This window comes from Topomyia yanbarensis, chromosome 3 (genome assembly GCF_030247195.1).
Source record: "Topomyia yanbarensis strain Yona2022 chromosome 3, ASM3024719v1, whole genome shotgun sequence".
Classification (NCBI taxonomy): domain Eukaryota; kingdom Metazoa; phylum Arthropoda; class Insecta; order Diptera; family Culicidae; genus Topomyia; species Topomyia yanbarensis.
The window spans coordinates 233,640,964-233,664,297 of record NC_080672.1 but is presented as its reverse complement, the minus strand read 5'-3'; the positions used below and the strand labels follow the sequence as shown (position 1 = coordinate 233,664,297).

Genomic DNA, 23,334 nt, shown 5'->3' with positions numbered 1-23,334 from the left:
CCTAACTTTATAAATTATATTGCGAAACTAACTAAATGCAAGTCTACGTCACATTTGACTGCCATGTTCCCCCACATGTACCAACCATGTAGAGCTAAGATTCTATTTCGCCGTTTTGATAATGAACCCCATTATCTCTAATATCTATCTTGACGGGACCAGACCAACTCCCGACGAATTATCAGATCCCCGCCGGTATCAACGTATTTGCTATTCTCAAATGAAGAAATTTCTAAAAATTGGTCAAATGCCCCATTTGTGTCGATTTTCCATTATTTCTTTACCGGTCAATTTGAACCTGAAACAAACTGACGCAACGCTTTTGCCTTCTTTATCGACTTTTCGTTAGCTAGGTCGTTTGTTACTACCAACTGATACTTATCGAACCATCAAATGTGATTTTCAGCGTGATTACAAGTAATCGTTTGAGGATGGTTCATAGTCACCCCCATTGTCCATGGTGCGGTTCTATTATTAAGTTTTAATCGTCCAGATCGTATGAGCCCTCGTACATCCTGGTAGGTGATGTACGACGTTTACCTCCAATACCGGTCCCTGGGTGGATCACTATCTATTGCTCAGGTAAGTCGCGTATTGTTATAACAGCCACCATCTTTATTCTACAATTACTAATTCATTTATTCTCGTCTACTTTCCAGGATTTAACCTGGTTTCAATAATTGCCCCGGCCATATCCCAAGATTTTTGCCATCAGCGTCCACTAATTCATATGATGAACTGCCGTGCCTCGCAAGTATAACGCATGGTAGATACTGCGGCCCATATTTACTATTATATTGTTCACTGGCACTGGATTGTTTAGGGTTTCTCCTATAGACCAAGTCTCCAACGTGGTGTGGTTTAGCAAAGTTTCTTCGTCGCAGATCATACTTCATTTTAGTATTCTCATGCGCCTTTCTTAATTTTTTCCTCACGATTTCACGTATCTCCCCAGAAATTGAGCCCATTCTCGAAATTCTATTTTCAATTGACTCTTCAACTTCCTCTCTCCGGTGATCAGAGCCGCGACTGGCAGTTTCCTGACCAAAAATTACGTAGTGTGGTGTGAACCCAGTTGAGGCATGCACCGTGTTGTTGAAAACGAATTCAATGTCTGAAATTTTAGTGTCCCACTTAGTTTGATCTTGGCGCACGTACGATCTTATCGCGGCATTAATTGAACGATTTACTCGCTCCACAGGATTAGCCTGGGAGTGATACTTGGAAGTGAACCAATGCTTCACCCCGAAGTTTTCTAGCGTTGTCGAAAAATCTTTGCTGGTAAATGTTGAAGCGTTATCCGTGATGATTTTTTCCGGTACCGAATTACGGTGGAACCAACCATCTCGGAGAACGTCCACCAATGACTTCGCGCAAATTTTTCGAACGGGATATAATTGGATCCATTTCGAAAACACATCCAGTATGACCAGTAGGTAACTATTACCTTCCCGACTTCGAGGTAGGGGGCCCACGTAGTCGATGGCAATGGTTTTCCAGGGATGCTGAGCGGAACGTTGTTCACCCATTAAGGGAACCACGGCGACCGTAGGTGCTTTATTCACTTTGCAGAGTGTGCACTGTTTCACGTGATCGCGAATGGAAGTGACCATTCCAGGCCAGTAATAATTGAGTTTTACCTTTGCCAACATTTTGTCGATTCCTATGTGCATCGAGTTTTCATGGCATTCCACTAAAATTTGAGTTCGACTCTCTTCCGGAGGTACCAATTTCCAGTCAAAACGTGAGTCAAAAGGGAAATCATGGGATCGCACCATCTTGTAAAGTTGTCCGTCCGTCACCCTAAAGTCCATGAACTTCTCGGGGTTATCTAGTACTCTCTTTCGCATAGAGGTGTACCACGGTGAAGTCGTCAAGGCTGACACCATGGAAACACTTCTGGAGAGGGCATCCGGTACGATATTGGTTTTACCTTTACGATGGACTATTGTCAGGTCGTATTGTTGGAGTGTCAAACTCCATCTGCTCAGTCTCGACGCAGTTCGCCACTTGGAGCGAGAATAAACGTCAAGGCGGATGCGTCAGTAACTAGGGTGAAGTGGGTTCCTTCTAAATACCCTCTAAAATTCTCGATAGCTAATAGGGCAGCTAATGTCTCCTTTTCGGTGGCCGCATAGTTTCGTTGTGCACCGTTAAGTTTTTTGGAAAAGTAGGAAATTACTTTTTCCTCTCCCTCTTGAATTTGAGTTAGAACTGCTGCTACTGCCACATCACTGGCGTCCGTGCTAACAATAAACTCTTGCGTAAAGTCTGGACTGGCGAGTAGCGGTGCAGAAACTAACCACCTTTTGATTTCTCCAAACGCGAGTTCTCCTTTCTTATTCCAGGTCACCGTCTTCCCTTGTGTTTGTAGCATGTCCGTCAATGGACATACCACTCCACTGAAATTGGGAATAAAGCGGCGGTAGTAGTTGGCCATTCCTAAGAACCGGCGCAGCTTAGTTATGGTATTTGGTTTCTCATACTCCATTATAGGTCGTACCTTATCTGGGTTGGGGCGTAACCCCTCTGATGCCAATATGTACCCTAGAAATGGCAGTTCTGACACACAAAATCGTGATTTGGATAAATTTACCGTCAGATTCGCTAATCGGAGTCTCTTGGCGACTTCTCTGAGCAACTGTAAATGTTCCTCAAAGGTATTTGAAATTACCACAATGTCATCCAGGTACACGAAAATTCTTGGTTCTAGTTCGCCGAACCCAAGTACTACATCCATTAGTCTGGACAGCGTAGCGGGACTGTTTATGAGCCCAAATGGCAAGCGGGTGAATTGATACATCCCTCGCCCTGCAACGTTAAACGCAGTGAATTTGCGCGACTCCTTCTCCAGCGGTATCTGTAGAAAGGCTTCGGAGAGGTCAATTGTGGATAGATAGTTCGCCTTCTCCAAGCTTCCCAAGATTCGCCCTTGATCAGGCAAAGCATGCGCATCCCTAACCGTGCGTTCATTCAACTTGCGTGCGTCTATGCACAACCGTAAGTCTCCGTTAGTCTTTTTAATTGGTACCATATTCAGTGACCAATCGGATTGAAACTTTTCTATTATTCCACGTGCTAGCATCCTGTCTACCTCCGCTCTAATTGCTGTCTGCATGGACGGAGAGTAGTTGTAACGAAACTGTCGCACCGGTTTCTCTTTTAAAAATTGCTCCATTATGACAATTTTATGTTCGCTCAGTGGTGTGGTATCCAGTTTCCCTGGCACCACCGATTTAAATTCTAATTTTATCGTATCTATTTGATGTTGTTGTTCGTCTGTTAAGTGTGCAGGTCGAAATGTCAGCTTATCGGACATTTCTTCTACTTCTGTTACGCAATCAACGAACCTCGGTTCAATACCAAATAGTTTCCAAAAATCGACCCCGCAAATACAGCCCACTTGTAGTTGTGGTACTAAGAGGGTTCGAACCAAGCACAGCTGTCTCCCTACTTCGAACGGGATTTCCATTTCTCCTAAAACTTCTAAACTTTCTCCGCTCGCTGTCCTCAGATCGATCGACGTCTTCGGCTCAGTTATTTTCCATGACAAAAATTTCTTATAGACCGTAGGCCCGATTAGTGTACACATACTCCCGCTATCCAATAGCCCGGTAACTTTTACTCCAAATATTTTTAGATTTATATATGGTCTTTGATCTAATTTATCACTAACGATAATTTTCAAAATGTGATTAGTGGAACGGTATGCGCTTATATTCGGAACACCTCGCGTCTTTAGGCGGTCCGAATTCCGTTTTTTAAACAATACGGGCAGTGTGTTTTCTCGAAACCTTTGAATGCGCAAATAGTACAGAAGACTTTGAGTGAATCTGGACATCTATTATAGTGATGTGATTTTCCACAGTTATAACAAGTGTTCGGTGGAGGTGGCCGATGGGCCGCAACCAATCCATCCAGGCTTCTGGCGTCCGAGGCTTTTGCTGTACTAGCGTAGGAACATTCTCCTTTCGGTTCAAATTTTTGTGAGTGCGAGTTGCTTTGTGAGAGATGTTGCTGGGACTTATTTCTCCATTGCTCATTCGATTTTGATTCATGGAATGAACGGGGTTGAAAATTTCGATTATTCGTAGAGTGGGTTGGAAGGGATTGTGAGTCATACTGAACATAGCTTACCTCTCGTGGTTGAGTGAAAGCATGAGTATATAATGGGCAGTTAGTTGCATCGATTTCATGGCACACGGCTATCAGAGAATCCATCGTGCACACTGATTTTCCAATCATGGCTCGTTTATAATCAAGTCTCAAGTTTCGTTTAAGGAGGTCAAACTTCTCCAACTCGTGAAGCGGCTTGTTCATATTCCGGAATAGTTTCTCCATATCCAAATAGTAGGATTGGAAAGTTTCATTTCTTTGTTGTCGACGTTGCATTAATTTTAGGTGTATCATAGAATCCAATTCGGGGTGGATGAACATAGCTCTAAGCTCATGAACCAAATGGTTCCAATTCATCAAGCGATTTTGAGAATTCATAGTTAGATACCAACTCAGAGCATTACCTTCGAATAAGTGTATCGCGGATTCGAATAACTCTTGTTCGCTGGTACGCTCAGAAAAAGCCATATGGGAAATATTCCACAGAAACTCGTTGAGACCAAGCCCGTGATCGTTTCCTGAATATTTCCCAATTTTCCATTCAACTACCGATAACGTTTTACGACGTATTGGCTGGTAGGGTTGAGTCATAGAACAATTCGAATAGGTGTTAAGTGGTGGGGCTGGATAGGGTACGTGTGGGTGCAGCTGTGATTGATAGCGTGAGGATGACGGGAAAGGTTGAGATTGGGGAAATATCGGGGTTTCGGGTTGAGTTATGCTGGGTTGCGCCCTGGTATCATTTCCTATCCAGTGTGAGTTATTATTTATTGCCCCTGGAAAACTGAATTTAGGTTGCTGAGGTTTCAGATGTCCTAGTAGATCTTCATAGTCATCTACCCTTTCTGGTCCATCTTCCTCTACCAGCTTATATGAAACCTTTTGTTGTGCGAACCCACTCAGCCTCGATTTCAAAGCGTTTATGATTCTCTCTTTTTCGGCTAGTTCTTGACGTAAAACTTGGCAGCGTTGTCCAAACGTCGATTTCATTTGATCTAATATTTCTTCGAGGTCAAGAGAAATAGAATTTTTAGAAATATTAAGACGGGGGTCGTGCTGCAACTCGTCATCAGTACCTTTGGCTGTTCTGTCCAGAGTCATTCGGTTAAAGTCACCAGTCAGATCAATCAAGTCCGATCCGGGTTCTTCGGAGTGTCTGGTCATTACCTCAGATAGATTTCCTGCCAAGTCGTGATTGAACTGAAAATGCTCTTTATATAGGGCCATAGCCTTTTCATACTCTTTGTGTACTGCTTCTTTCTGATCTCCATCTGTGCGGTTCCTAAGGCGAATAAGGCGACTAGTTAAATGTATCATTTTCATTTCATATTCTGGTTTGTCTAAGCTATGCTCTAACATTATTGCTAAACTTTCTCTTTTGGCCTCCAATATTGCCAGCTCTCTTTCGGCATCGCCAGTAAACATAGCCAAACTAGTAACCTTCTTGTCTAATTCTTCTTTCAGGCAACTTGCTAGCTGACGACGGCGTTTTGCTAGGGAAATATCATCATTAATCACAATGTCTCGTATTCTGAGTTCAAAATCTAACTCATCCTCACTAAGCAAATCTACGTTGAGATGGAGATATTTATGTAGAATAACGACATCCACCATTTTGCTGAGCCACCGCAGTACGAAGGCAACGATAATTATTTGTAGCTAATTGAATAAAGATGACGAAAGTCTACTGCTCTGTACGTTTGAGCGTCTAACCGTTAGTATTTATCCTATCAATAAATCGACAAATTGTTTTTGGAGATTCCTCCCACACTCGATCCTTGAAATACTCCTCAGATATTAATTTTTGTTGGGCGCCACTGTGAGTACTCTCTAAGAGGGCTGCACGAACCGCGAACTCAGGGTCGTTCCGTAGGGAGGGGGATATTTAGGGTTTCTTTACACGGCTTCGAGATTCCAAATATAACAAAGCGTAAACGTGGATTACCTTTAATTTGTGGTTTATTCCTGGCCTATCAACTATTGATCTATTATTAGGGTTCGTTCCTTCACGTGCACGTGGTCGGTGGCTGGTGGTGGATGGGGATGGCTCGAGGTCGTTCAGCTGTTCGGCGTTTATGTGACGGTTCCTTGATGCTCCGGTTGTTCAGGGGCTCAGTGAGTTTGACGGGCCTGAGTGGGAAGCTGACACTTGGCGAAACCTGACAGTTGGGTGAATAAATCCTTAGTAATTAACCCTTGCCAGGTGGTCAGTGAAGGTTTTTCCACACTGAGAGGTTCCCGTGTTGGCGGCGTTCACACCAATGGCGCTTGACGGGACCTGGAACCGGGTGAGGTCGGTACGAAACCAGGTGGCCACTTTTCCGGTGTCTTCTCACCCCGTCTGACGACTTTACCTTCCGATCCTTTGTGATTAACTGTCGTTACAGTCGCCTGCAATCAACGATCGTGTAAGCTTTTCTTGGGCTGATTTACTAGAAATCTTAATTTTGCACTTTTAGCACGTCTGCACTACTTCGGTCGTCAGACCCTTCTGAACTCCTCTGTCCTTCCCTGGCACCTTCTTCCCCCTTTCCTGTCACTCCCCATCCACCTAAAGCTGCGATCCTCCCCATCCGGCATCTTCTGCAAATCACTCCCACTAGCCACACTGTCGTTACAAAACGTTTCCTCCTTTCCTATCCCTTAGCATGCTTATCATATAAATATTTTCAATTTCACCGTTACATTTCAATATTTTATAACTTCAATTTCAATTCGATTTAATCTAACAATCTTCACAACACCTACAACTCTAGTGACCGATAATCTCGCAATTCATTAAAAATTCGCCACTTCTCGTATCAACAAACCATCTGTACCTGGCCTTTGAAACCGTTCGGTCACACTGGACTATTGAAAAATAGTTACTTTTGGAGGACAAACGTTTCGGGTAGAAACGGCCGGCGAGAATTATCGTTCCGGTAGCAGCGGCATCCAGCGTCGACCAGCGTTTCGAGCAGAAACGGCATCCGGCGAGGACCAGTGTTTCGGGTAGAAACGGCCAGCGAGAACCATCGTTTCGGACAGAAGCGACATCCGGTGAGGACCAGCGTTTCGGGAAGAAACGGTATCCAGCGAGCACCAGCGTTTCGGGAGCAAGCAAAGGATGGCAACCCAGCAGCAAGCTGGAGGATCTGCCGAGAGGTTTACTTTCGAGGACAGAATAGGTGGTATACTTCGGTAGCGTCAACCGCGAATCGATATTCGACAGTTTGGAGTTGCGGTTCCCAGCCTGGAAATGACGAATGGAACATCATCGTATAAAGATGAAACTCCAGCACACGTTGCTACGACCGTCGAAGAAGAGGGCTTCTACGAACCAGTAGTAGGTGCCTCGGAAGAGCTAGAAACAGTAAGGAAGACTAAGCTCAGAAAACGGCTTGATGACGACGTCGAAGAATTGGACGAGATTGTCATGATGGTAAATAATGATGTTTTGAATAAACTCATTGGGCTCAACTATGCGAAAGAAGCCATGGATACTCTGGTCAGAACGTTCCAAAAGGGCGGTACTGCCGCTATGGTTAATACGCGGGACCGGTTGTATACCATCATTAAAAGACATCACGACAAATTATCCATGATTTTTGATGAGTACGATCTGATTATTCGCGAGCTAGATCTATGGGATCTAGATCTAGAGCTATGGGTTCAAAAATGACAGCATCGGAAAAAGTTCATGCTCTACTGATCTCCATGCCAGATAAGTACCGACACGTCAAAGGCGCTCTGATGGTACTGACGAATGAAGAACTGTGTACCAAGCCGACCATGGAGATCAAACGAATGTTTATTGATGCTGAAGCTGGGGAAGAGAAGCAAGCAGAAATAAAAAACTTTGCGCTGTCTTTAAAATACAAGCCAAGGAGAGGTAACCAGATGCTTCGGTTGCAACGAAACTGGGCATTTTAAAAAACAAATGCCCGCTAATGAAAAAGTTTAACGCGACGGAGAAAGAGAAGTTCAGGAAGCAGCAAAAAATGGAGACTAAAAAGAGCTTTGCAATGATGACTGATCGTGGCAAGAGAGTCAGATTCGTGATTGACTCAGGAGCAAGTGACCACATGGGTAACGACGAGAAGCTGCTGGAAGACGTCCGTGAATTAGAGAAGCCAATCACCATTTCGACAGCGAAAGCGGGCCAGATGCTACGGGCTACAAAAATTGGAAAAATTGAGGTCGAAAAGTGTTGTGGGTAACAATACAATAAAAGAATTGAAATTGTACAATGTTCTTTCTACTCCGGGTCGGGTCCTTTCGGTTAGAAGGGTTAGCAAAAATCATAAAAGGGTTACTTTTACAGATGAAGAGGTCATCTTTGAATTTGAAGATGAAGTAATTGCTTCAGGAATCTTCGTTGATGGTTTATTCCACCTTGATCTATTTCAGGAAGAAAAGTCGGAGGAAGATGGAACAAACTTGGCAATTGTTTGGAAAGAAGGTGAGTTTGGAGACATGGCATACAAGACTTGGCCATATAAGTGGTACCAGTTTGGAGAAACTAATTAAGAAGGGAATGGTTGAGGGTATCAATCTAACTTCTGGAAATATTAGTGAAACAAATGTATGTGATGGTTGTATGGCGGGGAAGCAAGCTGCATCCAAATTTAAACAATTGCAGCTTCCAAGATCAAAACGATCACTGGAACTCATATATTCGGACGTTTGTGGAAGCATGGAGCAGGAAACCTATGATGGCTATCGTTACTTTGTAACCTTTATAGATGATTATACGCACTTTCTCGTGGTTTACCTCATGAAACAGAAATCGGAGGTTTTCGAGAAATTTAAAGAATTCGAAGCAATGGTGACAGCATTCTTCGAAAGACGTATTTCAATACTAAGGTGTGATAATGGAGGGGAATATACAAGTAACGAATTTCAAGCTCATTGCAAGAGAAATAGTATTAGAATGACGTTCACAGTTCCATACACACCGCAGCAAAATGGAAAAGGTCAGAGCTTTGCTTTACGAAAGTGGATTAGCGAAAGATATGTGGGGAGAAGCATTATATGCAGCAACATATCTAATCAATAGATCTCCAACAAGTGGGATAGAAGAGGACAAAACTCCGTATGAAAAATGGTTCAAAAAGCGACCAAACTTGAATCATTTAAGAGTTTTTGGGTGTAAAGCATTTAAACAAATACCTAAAGAAAGGCGTCAGAAATTAGATTTCAAAACCTTTGATATTTGTGGGGTACGCAAATAATGGTTCTAGATTATGGAACAAGGATACGCGTTCAATAGAAATTTGCAGAAATGTAGTATTCAATGAATTTACCAGAGTCAATCAAGTTATTGACCACACAAACATGGATTTCGTAGAATCATCTGGTCAAGATTTAATTATATGTACACGCTTAAACCAAGGAGAACAGAACGAAAACGAGAATGCTGCTATACATCCTTCTGATGAACAGCATGAAGAATGCACACTCATTAAAACAGAGCAAGATAATCTAGATTCACTTGAAGAATCAGTTGGCGAAGCTGACTATGAAAGTACAAATGAAAATCCAACAGACGAAAGAGAGGACGACGATGATGGTCAATCATTGCGTCGAAGCAAGAGGGAGAGAAAGATACCGTGTTGGTATTCCGATTATACACTGTTGAGGAATTGAAGAAAGTTTCTGATTGGCTATGGTCAATCATTGCGTCGAAGCAAGAGGGAGAGAAAGATACCGGGTTGGTATTCCGATTATACAGCAAAAACAGCAATGATTTTCAACGAAGAGATTCCGCAAACAAGAAGAAGCATGCAATAAAAGAAGAGTTTGATGCATTACATCAAAATGGCACGTGGACAGTGGTTAACTGTTTGCCAAAAGGACTTAAACCAATTAACTCAAAATGAGTTTTCTCAATGAAAGAAGATGAAAGATATAAAGCACGATTGGTGGCAAAGTGTTCACAGCGTCCTGGATTTGATGACTGTGAAACATTTGCACCAGTCGCCAAACTGGAGAGTGTTCGGTTAGCCCTAATCCTTATATATATATATATATATATATATATATATATATATATATATATATATATATATATATATATATATATATATATATATATATATATATATATATATATATATATATATATATATATATATATATATATATATATATATATATATATATATATATATATATATATATATATATATATATATATATATATATATATATATATATATATATATATATATATATATATATATATATATATATATATATATATATATATATATATATATATATATATATATATATATATTTCTAACTTCATGCAGTTTTGACATCCATTTGAAGTACTAACAATTTATGCTCGTTAGCAAGGATTAGGGCTAACCGAACACTCTCCAGTTTGGCGACTGGTGCAAATGTTTCACAGTCATCAAATCCAGGACGCTGTGAACACTTTGCCACCAATCGTGCTTTATATCTTTCATCTTCTTTCATTGAGAAAACTCATTTTGAGTTAATTGGTTTAAGTCCTTTTGGCAAACAGTTAACCACTGTCCACGTGCCATTTTGATGTAATGCATCAAACTCTTCTTTTATTGCATGCTTCTTCTTGTTTGCGGAATCTCTTCGTTGAAAATCATTGCTGTTTTTGCTGTATAATCGGAATACCAACCCGGTATCTTTCTCTCCCTCTTGCTTCGACGCAATGATTGACCATAGCCAATCAGAAACTTTCTTCAATTCCTCAACAGTGTATAATCGGAATACCAACACGGTATCTTTCTCTCCCTCTTGCTTCGACGCAATGATTGACCATCATCGTCGTCCTCTCTTTCGTCTGTTGGATTTTCATTTGTACTTTCATAGTCAGCTTCGCCAACTGATTCTTCAAGTGAATCTAGATTATCTTGCTCTGTTTTAATGAGTGTGCATTCTTCATGCTGTTCATCAGAAGGATGTATAGCAGCATTCTCGTTTTCGTTCTGTTCTCCTTGGTTTAAGCGTGTACATATAATTAAATCTTGACCAGATGATTCTACGAAATCCATGTTTGTGTGGTCAATAACTTGATTGGCTCTGGTAAATTCATTGAATACTACATTTCTGCAAATTTCTATTGAACGCGTATCCTTGTTCCATAATCTAGAACCATTATTTGCGTACCCCACAAATATCAAAGGTTTTGAAATCTAATTTCTGACGCCTTTCTTTAGGTATTTGTTTAAATGCTTTACACCCAAAAACTCTTAAATGATTCAAGTTTGGTCGCTTTTTGAACCATTTTTCATACGGAGTTTTGTCCTCTTCAGGCCCGTAGCCAGGAGTTTATTTCGGGAGGGGCTTAAAAAATTATTGTATAAATCTTTTTTTTTATTTCGATTATACTGCCCATGATCGCCTATCAGTCCCCATAACGATAGGAAATCCCATAGAAAACGGGACAACTATGCGATCATGGGTAGTATAGAGGTTTTAACCTTATGGTTATTCGCCTCTTTTTGGGTTAGAAAACTTCTTTAGAAAAATTTCTAACCCTAAGTGTGCGGGATTGATGAACGAACCGTGATGAGCTGCGTACAAGGCAATCGATTTACCAACTACGCTTTACCCGCCCCTGTATAAAGCTTTTAGTTCTAATTACTTCATATTGTCACTAGAAACTAAACGAAATTTTGAAAAGTTAGTAATGAAAACAAAGCCAAATCTAAGACAATCCATGTTCTTTGTCACAAGAAAGGCTATAGTACATCAACATGATGTTTAATTTGATTTTGATTATTTATTTTTATTTACAAGTACCAATTTACTCTCGTTGCAACAATGGATATTCTAGAGTTCTCAGTATTTATACGCTAACCGAATATGACAATCCTTGATGGTGCTGGAAAACGCAAGGTGTTCTAAGCTACACGTTTAAAAGGTGTAGAAGACGCCAAGTCGAAATGAGTAGAAAAATATCCATAAAATGTTCGATCGAAGAGAATGTCGAAATTTGCACAAAATCTTCTGATTTAGCAAACGAATTGTAGATGGTTCAACTTCCATTTTCTTGATCTGGTGTCCTGTAACTATTACCAGTTCTAATGCATCATGCTAACATAATTTTTTGACATACCCCAGTTAGGAAGAAGGATCTTTGGTGATCAATAGAATCAAAACATATGGGTCATTCCACGTCTGATTTACAACCAAAATTTGAATTCCTTCAAATTTTATTTTTCTTGCATTCATTAGCTAAAAATAATTGACACGCATTTTTTATTTTGGCTGAATATGATTTTTTTTCAAGTTATTAGTTTTTGAACTTTTGAAGTTTATAACATTGATCATTTTTCAATCACTTATAACTCGGAAACGATTCGATATATGGAAAAAAATATTACATAAAAAAGTTGTGTACTCAATGAGCTTACTGAAAAAAAATGCAATTTTTTTTGTTATATAACTTATGAAATTTGCAATTGTTTGAAACAAATCGATTTTTTTAAAGTTGGACCAATTTTTTTACTTATTATTTTCTTTAAATATTAAGAATCATGTTAAAATGATTGTGCAAAAAATTGGGAGTGGATATCAAAATACTTTGCGAGATATTACAATTATAAACTTAAAACAAGGCAATTTTACACCAAACGCCTAGTGATAGGCCTATTGTAATTGAAATATCTCGTAAAATACTTCGAATTTCATTCTGAAATTTGTACACAATCTTCTCGATATAATTATAAATTATTTGAAAAAGCTAAAAAGATTTTTTTGGCTCTACCCTGAAAAAAAATTATTTGTTACTAATATTTGCAAAATACATAAATTATTTAACAAAAACAAATATTACGAAAAAAAACCGCCGAGATCTTTCGAAAACGCAGGTTCTATTATTTAATGCTTTTTTCCAGAAATATAATAGTTTCTCAGTAATTAGGGAATGAAAAATGTCTAATTCTATTAAATTTATAAAACTTTAAAAAATCACTATATTATTAAAAGTCGATATTTGTATGTATATGATTTATGGACTCCCAAACGGCTTAATCAATTGCCGTAAAAATTTATGCATAGTAGGAATTTGTTATGGAGCGTGCTTGTGTGCTGTTGGTGGAGATTATCTGCTTACAAGATGGCGCTTCGGAACAAATTGTGGTTTCCTCCTATTTCGTTGAAAGTCGCATCAACGCGCGATGGGTATTAGCTAGTATTTTATAAAGCTCAAAAACTCATAACTTGAAAAAAATATCAAATTCAGCCAAAGTAAAAAAATCGTGTCTATAATTTTCAGCTAAAGAATGCAAAAAAATTGGAGGGAACTAAAATTATAGTTGTAAATCGTAGAATGACTCGCATTCTGCAAATTTAAGACTTTTTTGGGGATATTCTAATGTTAAAAGCAAATATATTTTTAAAGTCCCCCGAAATCAAATTTATTTTGATTACATAACTATATTAAGAAGATTATGTGAAAATTTCAGAATGGAACTCGAAGTGTTTTACGAGATATTTCAGTTATAACGGGCCTTTCACTAGGCGTTTAGTGTAAAATTGTCTTGTTTTATGTTTACAATTGTAATATCTCGCAAAGAATTCCACTGCCAAATTTTCACACAATTTTTTTTAACATGATGTTTAATACTTTAAGAGAATAATAATTAAAAAATTTGGTCCAACCTTAAAAAAATTCAATTTGTTTTAAGTAATTGCAAATTTCATAAGTTATATAACAAAAAAAAATTGTGATTTTTTTGGTAAGCTGATTTGAAAACACAACTTTTTTATTTAATATTTTATTCCATATATCGAGTCGTTTCCGAGTTATCAGTGATTGAATAATGTTCAATTTTATAGATTTCAAAAGTTCAAAAGCGAATAAATAGAAAACGAAATATAATATTTAGCCAAACCAAAAAATACGTGTCAATTATTTTTAGCTAAAGAATGTAAGAAAACATGTTGGAAGGAATTGAAATTTTGCTTGTAAAACTGACGTGGAATGACTTATGTATTTCAATGATTTAATCAACTAAAAGTAACTGCCCGGAATTTAATCCATTCAAGAAAATTGTCCACAAATCGAATGAAAATCACTTCACACTGTTACTATTATCATCTAATTTACGTAAAATTTTACTAAATGCTTCATTGCTGACAACATAACTAGAAACTATAACAACAAGCTCAATAATTTCAGCATCTCTTAATTTCGACACATAGAAGGGAATACATCGCACTTACTTCCCCTCGATTTCAATTTATTGATTCCTTTTTGTTTTTTTTCTTCGTGATGTCTTATCATCTTATTCCATAAAGACCAAAAATAAAACAAAAGATTGTAATATAATGAAAATATGAAATCGAAACAATAATCCCACCTTATTGACTTATAGACTCAACTAGTTACAACATTTTAGTCGCTCTCCGTGATAACCTACTGATGTTTGATCAATCTATCGACACGTCGTTTTCAAACTTACATAGGCATTAATTAGAAACCATCGAAAGCGACAAAAATGCTGCTGATGGTTGCAACATTTAGTTTATTATGGTTGATTGACTAATATGTGGTTTAACATCAATTGATTAATTGACATCCGAAGAAAAGTAAGTGTAAAATCACGTCAGTTAGTCCTACCGCTACTGTGTACGTTTCTGCATATCAACAAAATTAGTAATATACGATTCGTGGGTTGATGAACACCTCAGGAAAACCGCTGGTTTACCACTTTTTGGCTTGTTTACTTTTTCACGTTTTTCTTGCTTATTGCTCGATTTTCCAGACTAACAGTGCTTCAATACGGCCCGCATTCCCCACATAAAATGAAATTGAGTGTCAACAGCGCTGTTGTTGTAGAATATTTGCTGGTTAGTCGCCAATTTAAAGCTGGGGCGCAACGACTTGGATAGGGTGCAACAACCTGCATGGGGCGCAACGACATTGATGGGGTACGAAAACTATAACGCCACTATACGTAAATTGGACCGGAAAATGAGCGGCGTGAATGCAAACATAACGAAAAGTACTAAATTGGTGCTTTTTGCTATGAAGGGTGCATTCCACATAAAAATAAATATCCGATTTCTTCGAAAAAATTTCTCACACCCTTTAACAAAAAAGTGTGTCAATTGTTATTTGTTAAGCTTATTATTCAATAAATTGTACATATACCATAATAACCATAATGATAACTTGTAAACTTTACAATATATGGAAAGAAATAAAAATTAAAGTTGGATTTTTTATTGAAGAGTTCGGAAATTAGTATAAACAAATTGAATATTTTTATATCTCGATCCATTTTTTACTTTCTAAATATTTAGAATCATGTTGGAAAGATGGTGTAAAAGATTCATATGGGAGTCTGAATACTTCATGAGATATTTCAATAATACCAATAAAGCAAGGCTACTTTATTGTAGACACCCTGTGATAGAAACTTACAAAATGGTTTGTAAATCTGATGTGAATTTTGTTTGGTGATGGCAATGCCCTGTTTTTAAACATACGCCCTAAACGAACCCCCTGGAACTGTTACTGTTGAGGTATTGGTGCGGTAGTCTAGTACATAATATGCTAACTCTTATCATAGGCTTTGTTCAACAAGCTGAGCCACCCTAGGGACTGAAATATACCTCTATGAAGTGGTTATATACAAAGTTGTGGCGAAAAAGTGAGCTAAGTTCGTGATTTTTTTAAAGTGCTTAATGCAAATTAAGCACTTTAAAAAAATCAAAGTTCCCAAGAGATCCGGTAGCGCGGTTATCGTGCATTCTGTTCTTTGTGCAGAATAATGCGGAAATGCCTCCTTTCGAAATCAACAGGCTGTGTAGCGAAAGTATGAAAATATTTGGAACTTCATGTAAAAATTGTCTTTGTTCCAGTACCGAGTCAATTGGAAGTACTGAGCAAACAGGGAGAAAGTTATCCCGGAAGTCGCTTCTTGTTCTTCCTTTGGTACTATCGATACAGTTGAATTTTACAGTTTTCAACTGAATCGATCATCGGTGTAAATAGGAGCGTGTATTTTCTACTGCTGTTTTCTCCGAAACGATCACATGTAGTACTGGAACAAACCTATACATTGCTCCAAAACAAAAATTAAACCTTGCAGAAAAGTAGTTTTAGAATATTTAAAATAAATCCGAACAGAGAAGATTATTCTTGTGACAGAGGTTGCTTGACTCAGAAAGCAACTTACAAAAATGAAGAGGCATGAAGATATTTTTCGTAATGTCCAACAACGAATATATATTATTTTGTTTTGCTGTATTCCGATGGAAAAAACGTTATGATCGTTTAAATGCGGATATAAAGACTAAATCTTTGATTTTTCCAGAAGCATGAAATTGGTACATAATATAGAATATTTTAATCAGAATAAATATACGACCGAAACAAAACCAATATTTTGGAAACATTGGTCGAGTGGGGGTATGTCGTTTTCAACAGGGATTAGTAAAATATAAAAAGAAGCCAGCTGGCGGATCCTATCCTAGATAGATACCACAACGGCATCTGCAAGCTGCCCTCGCGTAATGGAATTGACAAGACATTTGTCAATGTCATTCACTTAAAAATTGTAGAGAAGGGCGCTTAGACATGAGCCCTGGGGAAGGTCCACGTAGCTAATTCGTGATGTCGACAAATAACTTTGCGAAAAATACATATGTTTTTCAGACAACAAGCCCCCTGAGTCAGTAAGAAAACTGATGCCATCTGCTTTTTGCTAGCATATGCCATTTGAATTCCTGTTAAGAGCAACGCAAGGCAATCGTCCGTCTCTTTGCCTTTACGAAAGCCAAATTGTGTATCTGACAGTAAGTTATTTGCTTCGGCCCAATTGTCGAGACAGAACAGGACCATTTTCTCGATTAACTTCCGAATAGAAGAGAGCATTTCAATCCGTCCATACAAGTTGTGATCGGAGGCTGTTCTTCTTGTTTTTTTTTGATGGCGTGGACCTTCACTTGCCTCCAGCCATGAGGGACAAGGTTACTCTTAAGAAACATACTAAATTAATTCAACAAACGTCTCTTGGCAGATTCTTTAACAAGTAAAATTTCATTATGTCTGGTCCTGGGGCTTTATTGTTACATTATCGTCCGCGAGGGGAAGCGGCGCGGTAGATCTTCTGTGCCGGGGCGGAATCCGTACAAACCTTCTTGGCGAAATCGAATGTCCAACTCTCTCGTTAGTACTGTTTCAGGTTCGGTTTCTCTCATTAATCCGTCAACGAACCAGCGACAGTAAGGGTTTGTTGGCTTTCATAAAAATTTTCATTGGCTCAGGTAACCCGCCATTCCAGTTGATCTTGTACGCCGGTGGCCTTTTTCGCGTACACGTTTCAACACTTTTTGTCCCACCACGGATTGGGAGACCTTCCACGAGAGTTCGCGTTTGGTACACGTTTTCTGAGCTTGAATAGCGGTGTCGAGAATAAAGCCACCTAAGAAGCCGTACTCTTCCTCTGGAGGAAGGTCTTGCATGGACTCGAGTTTACCGGATGCAGGATGCTTAGCTCTTCCAATCACTATTTCGTTTGAGGTCAGACGAAATATTGATTGTACTCGTTGGTCTTAAGCCGTTAGCAATAGTGATTAAAATTGACACAGGATCGCTGCCGTGTCGATCAGGAATTACCTTCCACATGCAATCTAACCGAGTCGAGTAGAGGGACAAGTCTAAGGAGCTTGGGCGCGCTGGGGGAGCAGGGATCCGTGTCATTTCACCGGTGTTCAGAATTGTCAATGGAGTTATCACAAAGTTTTTGGAGTGAGGTAGATTTCGATTATCATTATCATGAAAGCAATTCCATGCTATGCCGTGGGAGTTAAAATCAACTAAAACTAAGTTCAGTGCGGGAAAGAGTTCTGCATTGTCGCAAGATCTTCAATGCCTGGTGTCGAGGGAAGGTTAATTCTATTGAAAAAATAGCACGTTTTGATCCCCAAAAGTACTCTTCCGTAAGAGTGTTCTCGATCCAAGCAAATAAAATTAAAATCTATTTCTGAAGTACGTCATGTTTCGCATAATAAATTTTAAAAGGATCGAGTTTCGGGATAATGTTTTTTAATGCTACTGTTAAACAGTGATCAAATCCGTGACCTCGTTCGAATTAGCTATCGAAGGATACAATCGCTGAAAGGAGGGGCTATTTTGCAGTCAACTGCATTAAGAATGTTTTTATTGCAGTGAGAAAGCTTACCAGGATGCTTTTAAGAGGGTGTTCTGTAACAATACGGTCCACAGTGCTGGGAACTTCTTTTCTGAGCTCAGGTTTCGGAGACCAGGAGCTGTTTGCTTCGGTTTTGCACCAGTAAGTACTGTTATTTCGGAGGATATTGAAGAGACACCTTCTGAACATTACAACGAATCTTAGGAGAGGAAAAGTTCCTCCTTTTTCTATTGCTTCTAGGCGCAGCAGAAGATGTTCCCTCCTGGTGTTCATCAGAGTCACCATCGTCAGTAGACAAGCCAGTATAGATTTTTGTAGAGACTTGTGGCTTAGCTATTTAAAGCAGCATTTCTGCGAAAGATCCCTTAGAGGGTCCCTGAAGGGAACTCTTCAGTTTCTCTCCGCACTGTATCATCATGTCGGGAGATTATGTTGATTTCCCCCACTGTAAAGATACTTTTCGACACCCCTCCCCCAGGAGTCATCCACATGATTCTCATCGCATTTCCCACAACGAACCTTATTGCTACAATGGGAGGCTGTGTGTCCTGATTGTTTACAATTTTTGCATTTCATTACCCGTGGCACAAAAAGGCGAACAGGTAGACGATCATTGTCAAAGAGGAGGTAGGTAGAGCAAACCCAACGAAGGTCACCCGATAAGAGTCTAAGTTGACGTATGACGTATTCCTGTCAGCTGCCACTGATGTTGAATGCAAACATCCTGTATCTTCCCTGACTGAAGCATGGGGTCTTTAACCCTTGATAGGGCCGAGAGTTTGGGGCTAATAATGAATGTTATATTAATGGAAACACGGTTCTTTCACTTAGTTTAGAATCTACATTTATTTCGTAATAAAAACTGTTTTGAAAAAGGTGGCGATATAGTTGCCACCGCCCGGTAAACACATTTTATGGAACTCTATTTCTTAAGGATAGTATAGGAAGAAATCCAAACGAAAGCTTAAGTTAGCTACCGTTATGCCCGTTTTTATGTAACCATTTTTGTTATTGCTAGATTCACTGTTTTTACCTCCATCTCTGTTCAGGCCAGTGCTCAGGACATTTTTAAGGGGGTTGGTTTTATTCGTTTCTTACAAAAGAAGGGTATAGCAACCCTCAAACTTTGAAGATCTTTTCTCAGGTCTGGAGGCCCTATTCTTTTGTATCAATCGACTCAGCTCAACAAATTGGGACAATGTCTGTTATCGAGAAGGAATCTTGAACAGACAGTGCTGCCTGTGGCTCGTGGCAGTGCGGATTACTGCAGTGATTTATAGTAAGCTTACCGACTAAACCTAAACCTCTTGTTCCTTCCAGCCTTCAACTTACGCAGTCACCGATAGGTATTACCTCAGTAGGGATTGTGTGTTTACTCTTTTTATATTGTGTTAATTGTTCGTAGATTTCCCATTGCTGTTGTTTTTTGCTTGCTGTCCAACTTTCGCGCTATATCTAACTTGCTGATGTCTACTGTAAATATCGTCACCTGCCGAGACGCGAAACGATCCAGAGGTGCTGACCTTAATGACCGACATGTCTTTACAACTACCTTTCTTGGCGCTAGTCGTTTCGAATTATCCTATTTAGCTGTTGCTGAGCGGGGTACTCTCACAGGAATAGGAATTTTTGCTTACCGATTCCCGTTTTCGTAAACCGTTTAGCTCTCAGGCACTAGGACAGACCACAGGCGGTGGTATTTTTTTGGATGATCTTATCCCGATTTCTCTGACTTCGTGTTGTTTGTTTGTTGTTTTTCATCCATAGCTGATGTTGCAAGCTCAGAAAGAAGGGAAACATTTCAAAAGTAATTCAAAGCCTTCATTGGAATGGGTTTGAGACAACTATATTGCCACCTATTTAGATTCATTTTATTTTGATCTTTGTATTTTTTGCAACTCAAGAACCGCGTTTTCGGATAAAAAATACTTGTTTTTACAAATTTTGATCACCAACTTATAGGGTGTAGAGTATTTTATTCAAAATCGAGTTAATTGTATTGTCCATGCAGGAAAAGAAAAGGTGACAATATAGTTGCCACTGTCTTATAAAGGGGTAAAACAGCTAACATGAGGACGACCGCGTCACATTCAACCCGATTAGATGGTACATATACACTATACTCCTTTGCAAAAGGCCCGTAGCCAGCAATATAATTTGCGTGCTTCAAATTATTTTCCACCCGAAGCTTATCAGGGCTAATTATTGATGTTTCTGTCACCGCCGAATATTGCTTCATCAGAACTCGAAAAATCTGCAATAGATCCAAACATTTCTTGTCTTCGGTCCGGAAAAGTTTACAAATGGCCCGGTTGTGGAGGATGGGTTCGTTTTTAGTCGGGGAGGTGATTTTATTGCGACATCCATCTCGCCTTGAGGCAAACCATTATCAACGAAAGCCGTTTTTGCACGGGTTGTATTATAGTCATGAATGAGGAATATACAGTCGTGATTCACTGGTTGGCCCACAGCCTATGTCCAACTAACGAATTTGATTCGCTAGTTGGACCAACTGACAAATGTCAAAAACTCTCCAAAGAAGACGTTAGTAGTGTAAAAGATTAATAAATAGATTGTCAAAGCAAATTTGACATGAGATTTTGGCGTTCAGATGTTTTTCAGTTGGACAAAGGTCCAACGACACGGCACGAAATATTATCTGTCATTCTGCCCGAGACTTGCACGATATTCATTCAACTTTCAGCCAAAATATCTTATGAAGGTTGCAATGATGTTCGGAAGAATTATTTGAAAACATCCATACCATGAAAAAATCATATAGGATGAAATACTCTTGCTTATAACACTAAACTTTTGCACTCTCTTCCTTTTACTACGTGATGAAGCTACAATATGCACATATTTGTATCACATATACTTATCTATACATCACACTTACTTTCACTTTGAACACACGTACATATTACATTTTCAATGATAAAGTGCAGCGAAAATTATTTTTCATTAAATTTTTTTTTGAGGACCTCACAAAAATAGGTCTTGCCAAGAACCTTCCAAACAAGTATTCTAAACAAAAAATATAATTTTATTGGTTTTGTGACAACTCAGAAAAGGTATCTAAAGCTTTTGGTATCGGTTTTAATCATACTTCTCCTACAGGTTAAACCATTTAAAATTTTATTAGCCAGAAAATTACTATGAGATGTTGTTCCTCTGTCATAATAATAATTTTATAATGAGAGGTTGGTTAACTTGTTTGCAATATCAGCCAGGGTATTCAGATAAATTCAATTTTCTTGAACGATATAGACACTGTGGGTATACAGAATAACTTTTGAACCAGAAGTCGTAGCCTATTACTTTTCTTGGAAAAGTTGAACACTGTACTAGTATCTGCCGGAGATAGGATTGTACATTTTTTAGAACACATAGGAAACTGTCTACACAAATTTAAATATGAAAATTTGTGCCACCCTAGTAGTCATATGTTTGTTAAACATGTATGTGAAAATAGTTAAAACTGACGAAGCTACGGTATTTATCTTGAAATGTATCCAGTGAAAATGTAATCGTGCACAGAGCATTCGCACGATTGATTTGTTTAGAAATATTTCCTAAATTATGAACGAAGGGTTTTGCATACAAAGATGAATAACTTTTATAAGCATAAAACATTATTTTCATCCTAATTATTAGCGAATTTCTCCAAAATTCCACGCGGCCTTTCCCGATTGAAAGGAACGGCCGCGCTCCATGATACGCCGCGCTTAGCCCATCTGTCATAATATCGCGATTTTGCATAACGAATGGCTAAATAAATATGAACCAACAGGTCTGTGCCACAAAAGGAGAAGGGCTAAAGGATAACACATATTGTTCCAGAAAACAGCACTGCGTTATGCAACGTTTTGTGCAGGTTGATTATACCAGGTGCAAGTGGTGCCAAATTCACAACGTTCATTCTGAATTGAAAAGTCCTTTTAGATTACAGAATTGATAAAATTGGTTAAATGAGATAAACAAATCAATCAAATTCTGTTTTAAAAATTGTGCTTGCGTTAAAAACAAAATGGGAGGCTTATTATTACCGCTACATACTAAATTTCAAGCGCAAATAGCAAATACAATTGCTAGTTACACCAAAAGCTTACTGGCAACCTTACAGCGGCATTTAAGAAACAGTTGGTGCGGCGTGTACGTTTCAGTGAATCTCTCAATAAAAATTCCAACGTATAGGACGAACTTGTTAATAATTATTGGAGTATACCAAATATCAAACGTAGTTAATTTAATCGTGCGTGCAAACGCGAAAAAGACGGGAGCGGACTTGGTGGGCACAATGTCAGAACCACCACAACGAATTCTCTAGACTATAAATGGTATTGGTTTTAAATTTCAAAGCAAAAACGTGATTGGAACACTTCAGCGAACCACCTGTTATTTTTTGTTTTCCAATGCGGGGGGGGGGGGGGGTGGGTAAGGGCATGTCATGTTTGTTCTTAAACGACTTTTTTCTTCGCTCCAAAGAGCGTTGCAGTAGTTCTGTGTAAAAGTTTGAGCTTAGAGATGCAAAGAGGCATGAGTTTCGGGCTTCCGAGTTTTGTTTTTTTTCATGAGCTGTATAAGTATAGTCAAACATGAAATTTCAGAAACAACTAACATACCGCGTAGTAGCACAGCACCGGCTGGCGTGCTGGCTTGATTGCAGAGGGGAAGGAGCTATCTGACCAAGAACTTATTTCTCATAACAGTTCGATATGGCTTAAAGCCGCAGGCAAATTACTCCTACGTATGTGTTGGTGACCATACTGACATAAAAAGAAATTCGCGTTAAAATAATTTACCCAAGAGACTTGAACCGACAATCATTGTCTCACCGAAGACACCCCTTTACTAACTGAGCTAACGCGATACATAACAACGTGATGGCAAAGTGGCATACATAAGTTTCGCTTGAGCGTGAACGATCTAAGCGCAGAGCTTCTGCTCGTGCATGCATGGGTATGGGACATTGCAAGATGACGTCGTATGAGTAAAAATGCTCGAAAAAATGACAGCTCAGCGAGCTTGTTTACATGGACTTCGAAATTTTTTTATTCCGATTCAGTGCAAGTGAGCGTGT

At 39.0% G+C, this 23,334-nt stretch overlaps 1 protein-coding gene across 1 annotated transcript in view; it reads right to left on the bottom strand.

Annotated features, from left to right (window-relative positions):
• Positions 1 to 23,334, bottom strand: part of LOC131692818 (solute carrier family 22 member 13) — a 1,403,565-nt gene that overhangs the window by 483,002 nt on the left and 897,229 nt on the right. The gene's annotated exons all lie outside the window — the stretch shown is intronic.